Below are 13,922 nucleotides of genomic sequence, written 5' to 3'. Positions count from 1 at the left end.
ATTCTGTTGGATTGGAGTTGCCCTTGGGAACTCGGAGATGAGGGAACCTACTGGAGGTTCTCTCCAATCAAAGATTCAAAGGCCAGGGGTAAATTGCGGCTGTTGGAGACCTGGACAATTTGTCAAGAAATCTGCGCAGTGGCGTAGGGGATGAGTACGACTAGAACGTAGCAAATGCCTGAGCAAAAATTTCACGTGGTGCAGTAAAAATTCCACGTGGTGATAATGACATTCCACGTGTGAATATGAGACCCTATAGATACCACCTCATGGGTAACGATGGTCTGAATAGATAGGGAAAAATATATAAGGGGGAATAGATTTACTAAAAGCGCGAATTGTCGTATTTAGAAAGCCAGCAGATTGCTAATGGATGAATAAACATAAAATTGCCGAGAACAGTCATGTATGAAAGTGTAACTAGACTGTAGACTGTTTTAGACAAGGCCTGTGTGATAATTAGACTCTAATTTTGGAAATGATCAAAGGGTCTACTTCAGCAATGCTCTGACTGAGAGAGAGAGAGAGAGATTTAATACTGAGCTCCTGAATATGTCCAGTAAGGTTCTAATTGTGAGTTTCTGTGTGACAGATACAGAGGCTCTACATCACAAAAATTTTAAACTGCTTTTTAAGCATAAGTGTTTGTTGGTAGTGAAATGCTTGTGTTTTGATTCCCTGGAGCTCGAGATCCAGGTGTATTTTGATCTTATTTTGCACTATTAGAATTGAAGAGTTTTTTGAGAGTTAAATTTTTCAAGAAACTATTAGTGATTAGTACATTTCGCAGATGCAGTGTGAGGCTGGGTTAGGCTGGACGAAGGAGAATAGGTTGTTGTATTATCTAGCTGCAATTGAGGACGTGTAGGCATTGATAGATTAGTAAGGGACAATTGAAAGTTGTAGAGTTAGGGATTGGTTATATTGTTGATGAAGACCTCAATGGCATGTGGATCGGATTTGGGAGAGCAGAGGTAATACATCAGCTGGACTGAAATATATGACAGAATGAATAAACGGACTGCAGTTGAGATACTGAGTAAGAAATTTCCAGTGGCAAGAAAAGATATTGTGAACATTTCTGAGAAATGGGAAAAAAAGATCGAAGTATTTATTGACTAAATGACCAGAAGAAGGTACCGTTGATATACACATGTGCAATGACATTGAAGGACTATACGCCAAAAGATAAATCTAAAACTCGGAGCTAAAAGTGGGATCCGGAGCTAGAAATACTGAAACCTTTTACGACAGAGGGTGATGAGCAGAAGATAGCTTAGTAGGAACCTGTGATGACAAGGAAATCTGCAAAAGAACAAGCTGAGCATTTTCTGGAAACAGAAAAGCAGGAATAAGCTCCCACTACCTGCGGGGGAGGATTCGGAGGAGTCAAATAGACCTCCTTCCGACTCGAATGAAGAGGCATTGAAGCATTGTCCAGTAATAAAGGGAACAGCAGAAGTAGAGGGACAGTTAGAATGGGTCAGAAGTGCGGAAGACACAAATGAACCGAGGGAAAGAAGAGAAAGAGGGAAAAGGGACAGTCAGGAGCAACTTGAAGCTGTACAACGAGAGGAAGAAAAGCTGAAACATGAGACTAATGTGTGGCCAAGTGAACTGTCGTGGAAATTAAATCGACTTTGTTTTAGCAAGAGCAAACAACGTAGCTTTATTTAAATTCTGCAGAATTGACCCCATACATTCAGCTGGATTCCTCAACATAAAGGGTTAGCATAGTATTGTTCCGATACTTGCCATATACTTATCACGCTCTCAAGAACAAAGACTGGGAAAACTCAAGTTGCTTTTCTCACATTTCTTGGTCTTGGATATAACAGTTCTTCAGCTTTCGCTGAGTTCAACTATTGCAAGATCGAGGTGAATGTTTGCAAAGTTCAAACAGGGATAAATTGGCTGCAAACCTTATCAAAGTATTGTTTACAAAGCTCAGCACAGCATTAAATTTTAAAAATACATTCTCTTTCAAATTTCACAGTAAATGCAAGATTTCTTATAAATGTAAAATTACTTAATTTTCCATTACATTGTCCCCCTTTTTGTCATTTTATGACAAGGATGACAACTAAATAAAAGAGCCAGATTTAAATAAAATACAGGGACAGATAATTAAAAATCTGCGATCTAAACAGCTGGCTGTGTTGTAAGGTGCATTTGAAACGATCCCAGCCACCTCTTCGCCTTCCAGGTTTTCCTCCTGATATCTTTACCACTATCCAGTCTCCAGGTTCGAGATCATGCAGCTTCTCTCCTGCTAGTTGGGGTGGTGCTGCTTACCCTTGATTCTGTATTTGAGATAAAAGGGTAGAGCGTTTTATATAGTAACACAACATCTCATCCTCACAGTGATCTGTTACCTGTCTTACCTCAGGTCTTGGGCCAATTCCTGTATTAAGTTGTCTACCAAACAAAATCGCAAAGGGCCTAAGATTAGATCTTCCTCTCCTCCTAGATCTCATATAAATTAGTACAATCGGCAGTGCCTTTGTCCATGTCACCCCCAGTTTCTCACAACATTTTTTCAATGTACTTTATAGAGTAGCATTTGCTCTTTCCACTGCCCCACCGATCGCTCAGTGATAGTTACAGTGTCGTCTCATGTTATTTCCAAATTATCACTGATCTGCTGTAAGGCATTATTTACAAATGTTGTCCTATTGTCACGACTAAACCTTTCAGGGATGCCCCATGTCGGAATAATCCCAGTTAGTAAAGCTTTGGCTACTGCACTGGCATCCTGTTTAGATGTGGGAAACGCTTCCTCCCATTTAGACAACATATCAACTATTACCAGACAGCTCCTTTTCCCTTCGCTGGGCGTTAGTACAATAAAATCCATCTGTAAATGGTCAAAGGATTTTTGGGGTTGGGGGTATGCTGCCTGAGTCATCTGTATTCTCCTCCCCACATTATTCTTGGCGCAGATAACACAACGTTGGCAATATTTCTGGGAGGAATCAGTAAATCCCTTCGAGTACCAGTGTGCGGAAAGACTGTCGTACATTCGCCCTTTTGGCACATAGTCCTTACCGTGAGTCAGCTTGGCGTAGAATGGAAGTAATGATTGTGGTAGACAGGGTTTACCATTGGGACCACACCATACTCCTTCCCTCACACTGCATCCTGTTTTCTTCCACATACACTTTTCTTCCGGTGTGGCCTGTGACTGTAAGTCATCTAAGTCTACTGTTGGGGTAAAAATGTTTGTCATACACATGTCAATCTGCTCACTTTGCGTCTGCTGAGCTGCCGTTCTTGCTGCTCAGTCTGCCCTTGCATTGCCTTGGGAAATAAAATCATTTTGTTTTGTGTGGGCTTCACATTTACAAACAGCGATTGACTTCGGCAATTGGACCGCTTCCAGGAGGTCAGAAATCAGGCCACGGTGTGTGATGGGCTTTCTGGTGGAAGTCAAGAACCCCAGTGTTTCCACAGGATTCCAAAATAATGTACAATCCCGAATGCGTATCTGCTCTTGGTATATGTATTCATTGTCTTTCCCTCAGCCAATTTCCATGTCTCAGTCAAGGCAATCAGCTCCGAAGAGAAGGGGGAGATCTCGCTTTGACTGTCTCTTAGGTAGTTGCTTCAGCGTAGCCAACACAATTCTGGCCTGTCTCCTTGCTCCTGAATACTGTCCCGTCCAAAAACAAATATCCATATCTGGATTCTGAAGTGGTGAATCTGCAAATCTGGTCGAGGGCTGCAAATGTCATTAATTATAGCGATACAATCATATGAGTCATCTGTGAGGATAAGGCTCGCACTGCTAAGGACGTTATATCGCTTTATTGTAATGTTAGGCATCTCCAATAGCACAGTATTGCATCTCAGCCAACCTGCTGCCGATTTGTGTGCTGTCTTTTACTCGGGAAGCAGTAAGGATATTGCAGAAACGCTGATCCCGGGATTAAAACAAGAATCTCCGGACTCCTGCGTTGAGCCTCATTATATATGGTGGGTGACTCACAATAAAATTGACAAAATCGTGTGAAGCTGTATAATTTACCTTTTAATGTGAAAGCGAACCAGAATTGACTGTCTGGGGGCACCAGTACACTAAAGAAATCAATTGCTAAATCCACAACAGAGAACTATTTGCTGTGCGGTGGAATTTGAGCCAATATAGTATAGGGATTCGGAACATTCTTGGCGCGCGGAACAACAGCGCTGTTGACTGCCTGCATGTGTTGAACAAACCTCCATTCCGACGGTTCACCTGGAATGTTTGTCCTTTGACCGGAAACATGGGGTTTCTCACCGGTGATTTCTCACAATGGATTATCACTCCAGGATCGATTCAAAGACGAGAGTAATTCCTTCTATAACCTCAGATTTTAACAGGTATTTTGCTCTGCATGGATGTGGTAAATCTCACTCATAGCATGACTACTGATGCACCCACTGAGTGGACTGAAGGTTGGACTGAAGGATCTTTTTACATGCTGTACATCTCTATGACTGTATGAGGGGCTTCATCGTTACACAGATGGTGGTTTGTGTGTGTATTGAACTGTCACACAGTCACAACATGTAAATGCCCTTTGGACAGATACATGAATAGGAGAGGTTCAGAGGGAAATGGGCCAAATGCAGCGAAATGGAATTAGTTTAGTCTGGGAAACCTGATGGGTGTGGATGGTTGCACGGAAGGGTCTGCTTCTGTGCTGTACGAATTGATGGCTCTTTAGATGTCCTTGTCCAGAGCTCACTGAAATCCAAAATAAAGGTGCAGAAGGGTAGCAACATGTTAGAAACACAAAAAGTGTGTTGTCCTTCATTGCCTGAGGATTTCACTACGGCTTGAAGGCTTGTCCAGTTGGTCAGGCCACAGCTGGAGTATTCTGCACATTCTTGAGCCAGGTACCTATGGAAATTGATACTTGCTGTGAGGAGACAGCAGTAAGAGTTTACCAGAATAATGTCTGCTGTGCCATGTTCGTCCTATGAGGAAAGTTGGGGTTGGGTGTGCCTCCATTCACTGGATTATGTATGAAGATGAAGAGCCTCACGGACGTGTATAGAATTGTGAAAGAGCTCAGGATGCAATGACAATATTTCCCCATAGCCTGGGATTCGAGAGAAAGGGGCCACTGTCGAGACACCATTTCCGACTGAGATGCTGAGAAATGTCTTCACTCAGAAAATGGTGGCCATCAGGAGACCTCGACCGGAAAAGGCTCTGGAGGCAAAGTCATTGTGACTTTTTTTAAAGAAACGAAGATATAGATTTCCAGAAGCTGAAAGTGTCAATGGGCCTGGGAAAGAAAAAACAGGTTTGTGACTGTGTGATAAAGGATCAGTCAGGATCATATTGGAAGATGGCGCAGGGCTGATGGGAAAGTCCCCTTTTCTCCCATTGACCTTTCTCTCTTATTCTTAACATTTATTGTCACATATTCAGCTTCTGATCTGTCCTGAACTGCTCTCCATTATATTCTTGTTAACCCGCCCCTTTCCCAAGTAATGGAACCAAACAAACTCTCGATAAACTATCAAGGACATAGTCGCAACCCTAACCTTTATCTTATTTGGAGTTTGCTGTAACGTGCTGTATTCTAAATGTGATTTTATGGGTCAATCTATTCGGATTTAAGCAAAAGATACTCTATTCGTATCCCATAGTTAGAAAACACGCAAAACGATAAAGGCTGTATTGGAACAGTTATTAAGTCGTGGTTGCTGTATCGGGTCGGTTAATGTGCTGCATAGTAAGGTCATTTTAAATTCTGCTTTCCTTCGTTCGTGTTTCAACTGTCGTGTTTAAATAAATTTTGTTTTGCTGAAAGCCAAGTGGTTTGAAAATTGCATTACACCGGGAAGATCCACCTCACATCTGCGTTGAAAATTGAATGGAATTAGCGTCTTGGCTACTTACATAAAATATCTTGAGGCGTTCTGGCTCAGTCCATAACAAAACAAAAGCTACGTACACTGTTTCTTGCTTAGAACACAACCCTTGAAGTTAAGCAATACAGAACCAATCCCTCTTTAAGGCGCATGTTATCGCACCTCTCTCTCTCTCTCTCTGGGCTCCATCTCCACCTATGCACTCAGATCTCCCCTTACCCCCACACCACACCTAACCCAGTCTTCAATATAAATACCCCTTATTCCCTGATGCTATTAGTTAGGATGAAGGGTCAACAGAGTCAAAACATTAACTTTGGCTTCTTCCCACAGATGTTGCCAGTGATTCGCGGTTGACCGTAATCATTACAATGACAGTTAGGGATGGATAATGGGGGTTGATTTAGCCAGTGAATACACCCAAGTGCGAAAGCTGAGGTTTTTCCATCTGCTACCTCAAAGGTTCGAATACTGCACTCCCCCCTAGCCACCGAACTGTCTGTGAGCACAGATATTTCCAAAATGTAAATCCAAGCATATGCATCTGCCTACTGGAACACCATGTCGAGATAATCACCCCCTCCATGAGGCATCGGAATGAACGAAGTTCAGACTCCATTACATTAGCACTGAGCTGCTGTTCCTTGGCCTACAGGCTTTTGCTCTGAGTGTTTTTGGTCTCGATCACACAGGTGTGCACCAACCTACACACAGTACAACCGCAAACTATCATTTACCATCCATCCAAATAATATTGTGCTTTAAGAATTAAATTCAACGGATTAAACAGCACCAGGGAGCGCACGGTGGATCAGTGGTTAGCACTGCTGCCTCAGCACTGGGAATCCAGTTTCGATTCCAGCCTCGGGCGACTGTCTGTGTGGAGTTTACACGTTCCTCCGAGTGCTTTGGTTTCCTCCCACAGTCCAAAGCTGTGCAGGCCAGGTGAATTGGCTATACTAAATTGCCCATAGTGTTAGTTATATGAGTCAAGGGTAAATGAGGGGAATGGGTGTGGATGGGCTACACTTCGGAGGGTCGGTGTGGACTTTATTGGCCGAAGGTCCTGTTTCCACACTGTAGGGAATCTAATCGAATCATTACTTCTGAAATATGGTACTTTCAAATATAATGTTATGACTTCAACTACCTGTTTCAGATAGAGAGAGAAGCTGACAGAGAAACAGAGTGAGAGAGAAAAAACAAACGGACGCATAGAGAAACACTGAGAGAAAGAGACACAGAGAAAGTGAGAGACAGAGAGGCAGTTTGTGATAGAGAGAGATGGAGAGACAGAAGCAAGGAGTAACAGAGAGAGAAAGAGTAAGAGACAGAGAGAGAGAATCAGACATGCAGAATGGGACAGAGTGAGAAAGGAGGACAGAGAGAGAGGCAGTGACAGTGACAGCGACAGAGAGAAAAAGACAGAGAGTGAGAGGTAGAGTGGGAAAGAGCAAGAAAGAGACAGAGAGAGTGAGGCAGACAGGAGTCAGACAGAGAGAGACGGAGTCAGTGAGCAACCAAGATGCAGAGATTGAGAGTGCAAGAGAAAGACAGTGAGACATAGATAGGCGAAGAACAAGAAAGAAGGACAGAGAGAGAGACAGTGAGAGATCAAAAGTGACAGAGAGATGGTGCGAGAGAATGATACTGTGAAGGACACAGACAGACAGTGAGAGTCACAGTCAGTAGAAACAGAGAGACACACAAAGAAAGAGATACATGTAGACAGAGACATGGAGGGGCGAGGAGCAAAAAGTGGAGTAGAAAGAGTCAGTGAGAAATAAAGTTACCAAATGCGTGTGAACAAGAGTTACTGTGAGGGAGAGAGCAAGACAGTGAGATACATTGAAAGAGAAAGAGTGGGAGACAGAGGAGTGAGGGCGTGAGGCTCGGAGAGAGAGAGGAACTGAGACAGAAAGAGTGAGAGGGATAGACAGTGAGAGAGCTAGGGTGATTCATAAAGAAAGGAGACTGGGATAGAGAGAGAGTGAGACCGATATAGGGAAGAAATGGTAAACAGGAATAGAGGGAGAGTCATTGAGAGAGAAAGGGAGAGTTACAGGGACAGAAAGGCAGAGTGACAGTGTGCGTGTGTGTGTGTGCTTGAGAGAGAGAGAGAGAGACCATGAAGGACAGTGATCGAGAGAGATAGCGAGTGAGAGAACGAGCAAGTCAGAGATAGAAAAGAAACAGAGTGATACACAAGGGGAGAGAGGGAGAGAGACATGGGGGGAGCAAGAAAGAGAAACAGAAAGTGTCAGTGAGAGAAAGAGAGACAGCATGTGTGTGAAAGAGAGATACTGTGAGGGAGAAAGCAAGATAGTGTGATAGAGGGGGGTTGACAGATACAGTGAGATGCACAGAAAGAGAGAAAGTGGGCAACAGAGATAGATAGTGGGGGAGAGAGCTCCAGTAGGGGGAGAGAAACAGGGACGGACAGAATGAGAGTGTGAATCAGTTAGACGGAGATAAGGAGATATACTGTGAACAGAAGGAGAGAGAGGGAGAGACAGTGACAGAGAGAGAGATCGAGACAGAATGAACGAAAGAGAGAGAGAGGGAAAGAATATAAGAGAGACATCGGGAGAGATTGAGAAAGATGGATACAGAGAGATCGATAGAAGAAGAGGGAGTGTGAGAGCGAACGTTTGAGAGAGTGAGGTGAGATACAAAGGTACTGTGAAGGACAGAGAGAGAAAAAGTCAGAGAGACAGGAATTCAGAAACAAAGAGTAAATACACAGAGACACAAGGAAGGATGGGGGAGATATGAGAGAGAAGGGGAATGAGCAAGAAAAGGAACAGAGAAAGTCAGTGAGCGAGAGAGTTGTTGAGGGAGACAAGACAGTGAGAAAGAAAAGAATAATGACACAGACAGTGGAAGAGAGAGAGAGAGAGAGACAGACTGCGACAGAGGGAGAATCAGTGAGAGAGAAAGACACAGACGGAGAGAGGCACTGAGATGAGAGAGTGGGAGACAGTGAGTGAGAGTGCAAGAGAGGAAGAGGGAGAGAGAGAAAGAGCAATTGAACCAAATGAAGACAAACAGAGAGAGGCATAAAAAAGATTCACCAACCTGAACCACCTCTTTTTCTGAACCAGTTAATGACTCTGCCCTTCAGCCCTCAATTTATGGCACTGCCCCTGTTGGGCCACTCCTTCTTTTCATTCAGACATTTACATCTTGCAAAACAATCTCTTGGCCAGCGAACCACAGGACGTCCATCCAGGTTAACAGGGATTGAATGTAAAGTTTAAAAACAATTTAATCCCATTTGCATGTTCCTTTGCTTCAAACGAATTTAATGCCAATAATCTAGTGGCTGGTTCAAAACTCTCCTCAAGGTGAGATATCTTTTCAGCAAACAACAATTCCATGTGGGTGTTTAATTAAAAATTGTCTTCACTAAATTTTTGCATGCAATAATTACTCTCACAAGCAAGTACTTCATCTGTAGAAATACTTTTATGTTGATCTCTCCACTGAAACCTAACCTTCCCTCATAAGATCAGTGGTAATGTGCATTTTACTCAAAGTCAAAAACAAGCTGACATCTGGCAAGTGGCCAACCTGACAGTGATTGCCTCCCCACTGCTCCTGATAATGTGACAGTCTGTACACTCTGTAGTTTGGTTTGCTTGCATTTAAATCAAAGATTTTAACTGCTTCATCATTTGCAACAAATTGAAGTTCCAATCATAAGCAAAAGCTCAACAAGCTATAATCATTGAATCCAGGGGAAAGTAATGATTATTGTTAATTAAAGTAAGTGGTGTCTAAAGCTTATGTAGTGTGGAAGGGGCGTCTTGTCGTACAGTGGGAATGAACAGGTTGCTTTAAAAATGCTGATGTTAAACCCCAGGCCTGAGGATTCAGAACACCTTGTTGGAATTCAGGACATAGGACTAAAAAAATGCATGAAATTAAACCAGTGAGAGAAATGAAAGTGTTGAAAAAGCTTTCTACAGATAAAGCAAAAGGTGGCAGAAAAACAAATATGTACCAGAGTGGCAGCGAAAGGTCATGATCACTGCAACCAATATTCTGCGGATTTCGAATGTTGATCTTCAGATTCTGGGATTATATGAACTTCCCAGTACTACTTCTGTTCACTAGGACATTGCTTGTCTTGTATTATTGAGAATGTTCCTCTCTAAAGACAGACACAAAATATCATCTTTATTTCTCCGTTATTCAAACTGGGAAGCCTTTAAAAATGAGATAATCAGAGTCCAGAACCAAGGTGAAATACAGGGCTGGTATGTGTAAAGTGGGGTATAAATTCCCATTACACACTCTGGACTAAAATGCTCTGTACTTGGGACGTGAGTTTATGGAATTCACAGTTAACTAAGAGTCACTGTGCTATCTGGCTGAGACAGACAAGGCAAAATGCAAGCCCAGGGGCAGCACAATGAAAAAGTTATAAGATAAAGGAAGGCCCCCACAAATGCCTCAGCTAAAATGAAATGAAGGAGAAAATGAGGGCTGCAGATGCTAGCTATCAGAGTGGAAATGTGTTGCACTGGAAAAACACAGCAGGTCAGGCAACATCCGAGAAACAGGATGATCTGGCTGATGCAACATGGTTCTATATGGGATCTTGTTGTGCATCAATTGCCACCATGCTACCTTTGGTGGCAGTGAGTATTCTCATCAGCTAACTCCTCATTTTGCAAAGGTTTCAAAAGGTTGTGGAATGAAAATTCAACTTTCAGCTTAATGTTTGGATGTACTGAGAGAGGAAATCCTTTGGATCTTGCTGTGCCATCTCTCGAAGCGTTTTCTTGCTCTGTATTTTAATTCATCCCTTCTCTTTCATCGCAGTAAAATTATTATTCAATTGGAAGATCCAAACAGAGAGAGAGTTTGGGACAAGGTAAAGTTTGAACAAGAGCGTCCTCCAAGATGCAACACAGTCCAGAGGCCCATTCCACAGGCCGCACTCTGTGGGGCCCCACCTCAGTTGTGTCTCTTTATTTCCTCAAAGACTGGATTCCTGTTTTTGACACTTTATTTAGCAGGCCTACTGGGTCATGTCAGATTGTGGCCGTGTCATTTTAAAACAGGTTTGTCGTCTGGGGTTAAAATAAGCAAGGTCTTTGAATTTGACACAAACTTGTTAAACCCCACGTCCCCACCCGCAGCGAGTGTCTGAAAGACAGAACTTTCCAAAGGTGAAATTTAAACTCGAAGTGTCAAACTGTCTCATGAAAAATTGAGATGTTAATGTCAGGACTTGAACTTTGTTGGATCTCCCTGAACATTGTCATGTTAATTCTAGCACAGGAGAGCTTGATCATTCCTCGTTTCCTTTTAAGCTTTTGAAGCCTTTTTAAGTTTTATGAAGTATATCAGTGCAGTTTGAAAGCATTAAACATTGACCCCTCAGTAGCCTCGAAGATTCTCTGTCCTTAAATCTGCCAGCAAACACACAACTGGCCGGACTGTGGGGATATTTGTTGAGGATTGCAGATGTTGATGCTCGAATGTAACCGGTATTTCTAATACCATAGCCACTTGAGAGATTAGATAATGTTTACACACACACACACACACACACATATATACATATATATATATATATCTAAAATATATATACATATACATATACATAAGCCTAATAATCTGCATGTTCGTTGGTTAGGTTTATGTGGTGACCTATCACCTTCATCTCCTCCCCCACTCACCCATTGTACTCTATGCTACTCTCTCCCCACCCCCACCCTCCTCTAGCTTATCTCTCCATGCTTCAGGCTCCCTGCCTTTATTCCTGATGAAGGGCTTTTGCCCGAAACGTTGATTTCGCTGCTCGTTGGATGCTGCCTGAACTGCTGTGCTCTTCCAGCACCACTAATCCAGTATTTGGTTTTCAGCATCTGCAGTCATTGTTTTTACCTTATGTGGTGACTTGTTGATCTCCTGAAGGAGGACGTGGCTCCATGTTTAATTACATGTAATTATTGCGTTCTTTACCAAAATAGGAAGTAAGCAGTCTTTCCCTTTATATTAATATCCCCTTCCACGTTCACCTGACCCCGTCTCTTCCCGCCCAACCACACGACCTTTTTCAGTTTTAGCTGTCTTATTTACCAACAAAGCTAATCCAATTTTTGAGCTATACACCCAAAACCAATATATCTTGACATTGTGAACGCACATCCACCTAAACATATCGTCTTCTGAGGGTTTCAGATTCAAGCAATCTTCCAGGCCATGAATTCCACATTCCTATCATTCGCTCTTTTTTTTGCCATTTCTTCGCATCTGAACTTACTGAAACTTCGTTTCTCTCGACATCATGATCTATTTATCTGTGCACCAAATGTAAAGTCCATCCTGTCTCAAACATCTATCCCTCTCATCACTGCGCAGTTCTCAGTCATCTCTACCATCGATCTCCTCTGCACTCTTCCTCTTCCCTCTCCTGGAGGGTGGCGGCCCTCACGTTAAACCAAAATCACTCGCCTCTGTCTCATGCAAAAGCAGTCAGATGTTTTGGTATGAATGTGATGAAGTCACAATTTACCTCAAACCAGTAATCGCCCTTCTCCACAAAATTTTAAAATCATTATTCATGTTTTCAAAGTTCATCCAAATACATATGACAGAGGATGTCACCCAAAGCATTTAAATATCCAAATGCGTGCATTTGCGTGATGAACAATGATTTAAAAAGGAGAGAGTCCAGTTGTTAATTGTCACTTTTACCTTTCAATCTGAATTTGATTTATTTAAAAAGGCTTTCAGTGATATATTCCAAGGGCAGGCATACAGTTTTTTAGGTCAAAGGTCAACTCTGTGTGTCGCATGTTGATTCACTGGTTACTATTACTGTCTCGCAATGCTGATGGTATGTGGTCACTTCGAGCGCTGCATGATTGTTGGTGAGTAGTTTGCGTGATCTCCCCGTGTTTGCGCGAATTTTCACTGAGCGTTCCTGTTCCCTTTCACATTGCAAATGTGAGCAGGTTAAGTGGATTGGCCAAGCTAAATTGTGTGTGTTGTGCAGGTTAGGTTGATTTACACTTGCAATATAATGGGAATGGTGTGGGATGATGAGTCTGGATGGGAGGTAGACTTGATAGACGAAAATGACTCTTTGTGCACAGAATGGGATGTAAACTCATTGAACAGCAGAAAAGATTCGAGAGATTGAATTCCTGTTCAAACGTTCATAATGGCTCCCTACGTCTTTCTGAAGACAGCACCATTGCTGGGAATCTGCAACATCTGATTTTTTTCAAGACATTAATTGTTGTGAGTCGAATTGAACAAATTAGCATCAAGGCTGAAGTTAATTTATCACGGCAGGGAATTAACTTCTTGTCATAATTTGCTAGGTTGACTTGTTTTCAAGAAGTTAAATTTATTTGAACGATGCTGTAATCTCCGTTTCCCCAAAGAAATCTCACAGGTTATAAATGAAGCACTTCAATAAAGTATCACTTTGGGCTGTGATGGAGAAATATTGAGGACAAGAGGAATGGGCAAATGAATTAATTTTGAAAATGCATCTTCCAATTCAGCAGGTGGTGAAAATATATCACGTGATTCTCGCTGTCATTAGTGTTCCTGGTAAGTGACTGTAAGCATTAAAAAATGCAGCCTTGTTGATGAACGGTTTAGCACAGCCCATTTACCTGTCCTGCACATTTTTGTGTTGTGGGAGGAAACCCATGTAGGCACGAGGAGAATGTGCAAGCTCCACATAAACTGTAGCACAAGGTGGGAATCAAACCCGGGTGCCTGGCGCTGTGAAGCACAGCAGTGGTAATCACTGAATCACCGTGTCACCCTGATGTCTGTATGGGTATATGAATAGGAAGGGGTTGGACGGATATGGGCCGGGAGCTGCCAGGTGGGAGTGGATTGGGTTAGGATATCTGGTCGGCATGGACGGGTTGGACTGAAGTGTTTGATTCTGTGTTGTATATCTGGATGACCTTATGGCTCTGACAACGTCCGTTTCGTACTGTTGGTTTTCCCCTGTCTTGATTACTCTTGTATTTGGCCTGAGGAGAACAAGAGAAACGCACTTTAAAAAAAAA

Source organism: Chiloscyllium punctatum, chromosome 43 (assembly GCF_047496795.1).
Source record: "Chiloscyllium punctatum isolate Juve2018m chromosome 43, sChiPun1.3, whole genome shotgun sequence".
In the NCBI taxonomy this organism is placed as follows: Eukaryota; Metazoa; Chordata; class Chondrichthyes; order Orectolobiformes; family Hemiscylliidae; genus Chiloscyllium; species Chiloscyllium punctatum.
Note: the sequence above shows the minus strand (reverse complement) of the source record.